The 5,286-nt window shown below is 57.4% G+C and overlaps 2 non-coding genes across 2 annotated transcripts; both read left to right on the forward strand.

Moving 5' to 3' along the window:
- The first annotated feature begins 656 nt into the window (after positions 1-656).
- On the forward strand, positions 657-2,471 carry LOC119451197 (small subunit ribosomal RNA). Its single transcript, XR_005191724.1, has one exon. It is a non-coding gene; the product is annotated as a small subunit ribosomal RNA (ribosomal RNA).
- A 1,686-nt stretch (positions 2,472-4,157) lies between these two features.
- On the forward strand, positions 4,158-4,310 carry LOC119451052 (5.8S ribosomal RNA). The gene has a single exon (XR_005191624.1). It is a non-coding gene; the product is annotated as a 5.8S ribosomal RNA (ribosomal RNA).
- Positions 4,311-5,286: the final 976 nt, after the last annotated feature.

Genomic DNA, 5,286 nt, shown 5'->3' on the forward strand with positions numbered 1-5,286 from the left:
AAGTTCGTCAAGGTGCGGCACGATTTCCGCCAAATCCCCGTCGAAAATGCCACGAGTACGGCCCCATGGAGGTCTGGGTACTTATCGCTGCTATTATATGGGGGTTGGAGTGCAGTCGCCCCCCGAGTGCGTGCGACCTGGGTGTCTGATATGCGGCGGGCTCCGTGCCCGTCAAGCGTGTCCCCGGAGCCTCTCCCGTGGATCCCTCGGCAATCGTCTGCAGCCTCATCCGCTTGATGCGTTAGGGGCTGGTTGTCGGACGACGCCGTATCCACGATATCGAGGTGTGTTCCGCATCGTCCTCGGACGAGTCAAATAAGAAAGCGCCGAAGGCGCGGGCGTGACCCGTCGCTTGGCGGCTTTGCCGTCTCGGCTACGTTGCAAGCGCCGATCGGTCCACCAGTGCTGCGGGCTGATGGCAAATCCCGCAAGCCGTGACCGAGTCGACGCAACGAATCTATCGAGAGTGTGCGTGCTTCTTGCCGCGTGGCGATACCCAGCCCTGCGGGGAGGGCGCCGTAGCGAGCTCGAACGCCGTCATCTCGGACTGTGCAAAGAGGTGGGCTTTGCAAAAACGAAGCGTGCTGAGGCGCCTGAAGGTGGCCTCGGCGTCGCAACAACGGCGTCCGGCATGGCTGGACGCGCAGTTGAACGATTACCTGGTTGATCCTGCCAGTAATCATATGCTTGTCTCAAAGATTAAGCCATGCATGTCTAAGTACATGCCGAAATAAGGCGAAACCGCGAATGGCTCATTAAATCAGTTATGGTTCCTTAGATCGTTTCTTCCTACTTGGATAACTGTGGCAATTCTAGAGCTAATACATGCAGTGAGCCTGAAGCCCTTTGGGCGACGGGTGCTTTTATTAGACCAAGATCGATCGGGTTTCGGCCCGTATTGTGTGGTGACTCTGGATAACTTTGTGCTGATCGCATGGCCACGAGCCGGCGACGTTTCTTTCAAGTGTCTGCCTTATCAACTTTCGATGGTAGGTTACTTGCTTACCATGGTTGTTACGGGTAACGGAGAATCAGGGTTCGATTCCGGAGAGGGAGCCTGAGAAACGGCTACCACATCCAAGGAAGGCAGCAGGCGCGCAAATTACCCACTCCCGGCACGGGGAGGTAGTGACGAAAAATAACAATACGGGACTCTTTTGAGGCCCCGTAATTGAAATGAGTACACTCTAAATCCTTTAACGAGGATCAATTGGAGGGCAAGTCTGGTGCCAGCAGCCGCGGTAATTCCAGCTCCAATAGCGTATACTAAAGCTGCTGCGGTTAAAAAGCTCGTAGTTGGATCTCAGTTCCAGACGAGTAGTGCATCTACCCGATGCGACGGCTCGGACTGAACATCATGCCGGTCCTTTCTTGGTGCACTTCATTGTGTGCCTCGAGAAGGCCGGTGCTTTTACTTTGAAAAAATTAGAGTGCTCAACGCAGGCGAGTCGCCTGAATAAACTTGCATGGAATAATAGAACAAGACCTCGTTTCTGTTCTGTTGGTTTTTGGAATACGAGGTAATGATTAAGAGGGACAGACGGGGGCATTCGTATTGCGGCGCTAGAGGTGAAATTCTTGGACCGTCGCAAGACGAACTACTGCGAAAGCATTTGCCAAGAATGTTTTCTTTGATCAAGAACGAAAGTCAGAGGTTCGAAGGCGATCAGATACCGCCCTAGTTCTGACCATAAACGATGCCAACCAGCGATCCGCCTGAGTTACTCAAATGACTCGGCGGGCAGCTTCCGGGAAACCAAAGTATTTGGGTTCCGGGGGAAGTATGGTTGCAAAGCTGAAACTTAAAGGAATTGACGGAAGGGCACCACCAGGAGTGGAGCCTGCGGCTTAATTTGACTCAACACGGGAAAACTTACCCGGCCCGGACACTGGGAGGATTGACAGATTGAGAGCTCTTTCTTGATTCGGTGGATGGTGGTGCATGGCCGTTCTTAGTTGGTGGAGCGATTTGTCTGGTTAATTCCGATAACGAACGAGACTCTAGCCTATTAAATAGGTGCGGGGTTCCCAGCACCTTACAACCTTCTTAGAGGGACAAGCGGCTCCTAGCCGCACGAAACAGAGCAATAACAGGTCTGTGATGCCCTTAGATGTCCGGGGCCGCACGCGCGCTACACTGAAGGAAGCAGCGTGTCTTTATCCCTGTCTGAAAAGACTGGGTAACCCGTGGAACTTCTTTCGTGATTGGGATAGGGGCTTGCAATTGTTCCCCTTGAACGAGGAATTCCCAGTAAGCGCGAGTCATAAGCTCGCGTTGATTACGTCCCTGCCCTTTGTACACACCGCCCGTCGCTACTACCGATTGAATGATTTAGTGAGGTCTTCGGACCGATGTCCGGCGCGGCCTTTCGGTTGCGCCGGTCTGTTGGAAAGATGACCAAACTTGATCATTTAGAGGAAGTAAAAGTCGTAACAAGGTTTCCGTAGGTGAACCTGCGGAAGGATCATTACCGGACTGTGAAGGGTGACGATCGTTTCTGCCCCGTGTGGGTGGAGCGGCTCGCTGCGCCCGACGCTTTCCGCCGCTGTCCCCGCTTGGACGCGGGGACGGCTATACCCGAACATGCGCGGGGACTGCCTGAATTCTGAGGGGCGCCCCGTGCCCAATTTGTTGCGCCCAGCGGGCGGCGGCTGCAACCTTGGACGGTTGGCTTGGCCGCGCCCGTGGGTACAAACGGCGTAACGCACTTTCATGGGTGGGCTTTCAGTCCGCCTCGACGCTCATGCGCGGAATGGGAGTAAGACGACCCGACAAAGCTTTGCCCAGTACGAGAGGAACGGTAGAGGTCGGTCAAGGAACTGGCGGTCGAGAGCTAAAGCTGCCTGCCATCCATCATTCATAGTTGGAACTGCGGTGCAAGCGCTCTCCCGTCCTCCGCGGCAAACGCCGCCGAGTCTGAAAAGGCTGGCGGCTGCCGGTCGCTTCCTGCGGCGAGTATGGAGTAACGACCCGACTATGTTGCTGCCCAAGTACTGAAGGAACGGCGCGGCATTCGGTCGGTCATGGAACTGGCGGTACGAGGGTGTGGCTGCCAAGTACAATAGGAACCGTGGCCCATAACGCCCTCCCGTCCTCCGCGGCAAGTGCCACCGAGCCCGACAGGGCCGGAGGCTGCCGGTCGGCTCCTGCTCGTGACGCGCGAGATGTCGAGATCGCGGTTGAATGCGACGACGTTGGCAGGCTATTCGCCCGCCGCCGAGGGAAAGGCGGCGCTGCTGCGAAGTACGAGAGGAAACGCGGCTTTGCTACGTCGGACGCGTTCCGCGGTTAACGGACTTGTGCGCTTTGGGAAGGCGCCGCACGTCGAAAGAGGATTTACGGACAGACGAGGGACTGAAGTCTCGAAACTTGAACGCACTTGCGGCCAGGCTCTTGCTGGCTTCGTCTTCCGCCTCGAGTAGAATTGTTGCGGCTCCGGCGCCGAAAGCTGTCCCTGGCACTGGCCGAGTGGTTTTGGAGAGCCGCGCGAGTACGCGCGCCGGGCTCTTGTCCGTCGTCTCAAGTAGACTGTCGGATCAGCAGCGGGTGTGCTGCGGCAATCCGCCGATGCGAAAGCGTGTTTGTGTGTTAGGGACATTGTGGTCAATTTGAGTACCCTTCTGATGACTAAAAGCGAGACACGTCGATGGGGGCGAGACCCCACCCGTGGCCGTGTCGCCGTGAAAGACTCCACAGCTGCTCGTGCCCCCTCATGGCCTTGCGGCTTTTTTCCAATTTTCGTGGAGCAATGTGAACGTGCACACGTAGCACACGGGTCCGGTGGGTGGTTGGCAGGGAAAACCGGCTTCGAGTGCTCGCAAAAAAGAAAAAGACGTGGTAAGGGGAGCCACGCCCCCGCGGGTGTGTAGCCGTGAGCGGCTCCACTGCATCTTGGTCCTACATCTGATCCTGGTGCATACAGAGTGGAGGCTCACGTGCACACAAAGGCTCGCGGGGTTTAGCTGGAAACGCAACACGCAAGTAGCAGGGTGTGGTGCGCCTATATGCTACCAGCTGTCTGAGACGCGGCTGTCGAAAGAGCGCGCAGACTCGAGGAGCGCGCGCAGAAAGGTGCCCTTCGAAACCACACACAGGGAGACGCCACGTGCCTAAAACCCTGGTTGTACTGTACGGAATTGAACAAACTACTTTTCACGACTCTAAGCGGTGGATCACTCGGTTCTCGGGTCGATGAAGAACGCAGCCAGCTGCGAGACTTGGTGTGAATTGCAGGACACACTGAGCACTGATTCTTTGAACGCACATTGCGGCCTTGGGTCTTCCCTTGGCTTCGTCTGTCTGAGGGTCGGATCACATATCAAGAGAGCCTTCGGCGCACAAGGGAACGTGCGTCCGTCGACTCGTTTTGACCGCGTCGGCATCACGGACAGTACGTTGAGTGCTGAAGCCACGCGCCAGCGGCCTCACGTGAGGGAGACGGTGGCGAACTGAACTGTTGTGCCAAAACTTCGCAGAGACGGAAACGAGGCATTGTACTACTGCAGCGCGGCTAGTGCGCGCCTCCGAAGAGACCGCCGCAGGATGGAGTCGGACACCTGCAGGGAAAGTGCGGTCTGAATCGCGAGGCGCAAACGTCTGTTGCGACAGCAGTAGCGCGCACGTTTGCGAGAGAGTCGGAAGCTTGCGTGCACGGACAAACGCGGGAAGCAAATGCCGGCCGATTCCCGCGCCGTGCGCTAAGCGAGCGTGATCGCACGTTGCGTTGTTTGCCTTCGGAGTACGTCGAGCTCTTGCAAAAAGGTCACTCGTCCGCGTCACCGCACGGGTGCAGGCGCCCTAGTCTGGGTTTCGTCGCAGGAATAGGAATCGGAAAAAATTCTTGCGCGGAACGGGGAGGACAAGGGTGCGCCCCGAAGCGGTAGTGATGCGGTTACGCGAGTGCGCCGTCTGCGAGCGCGAAGAAAACTGCACGACGAAATAGTCGCCGCGAAGCGGAAAATGTCTCCTTCGAAAGCGTGGGTTTGCCCGTTGGCGGGGCTGAAGCGTTCCGTCGTAGTCCGCCGTCGGTCCAAGTGCTTCGCAGTCTCTGCCCCGAAAAGACTGGGCCACTCCAGTTGGGGCAGGGGCGACGCCACACGAGACGATGCCCTCTGCCAGGCTACGAGTCCGTCCTGCGGCGCCCGCTGAAGCGGCGCGCTGCGTGGGCGGCATGCCTCGGCGGTGTTTTGGGCTGCAGACACGGTCGTTTGCCACGCAACTGCTCGTGCGCCGCACGCGCGCAGGCGGTTTGTAAACCGCCTGCCAGCCTCGTCTATAAGTAGCTC

Source organism: Dermacentor silvarum, chromosome 4 (assembly GCF_013339745.2).
Source record: "Dermacentor silvarum isolate Dsil-2018 chromosome 4, BIME_Dsil_1.4, whole genome shotgun sequence".
Classification (NCBI taxonomy): Eukaryota; Metazoa; Arthropoda; class Arachnida; order Ixodida; family Ixodidae; genus Dermacentor; species Dermacentor silvarum.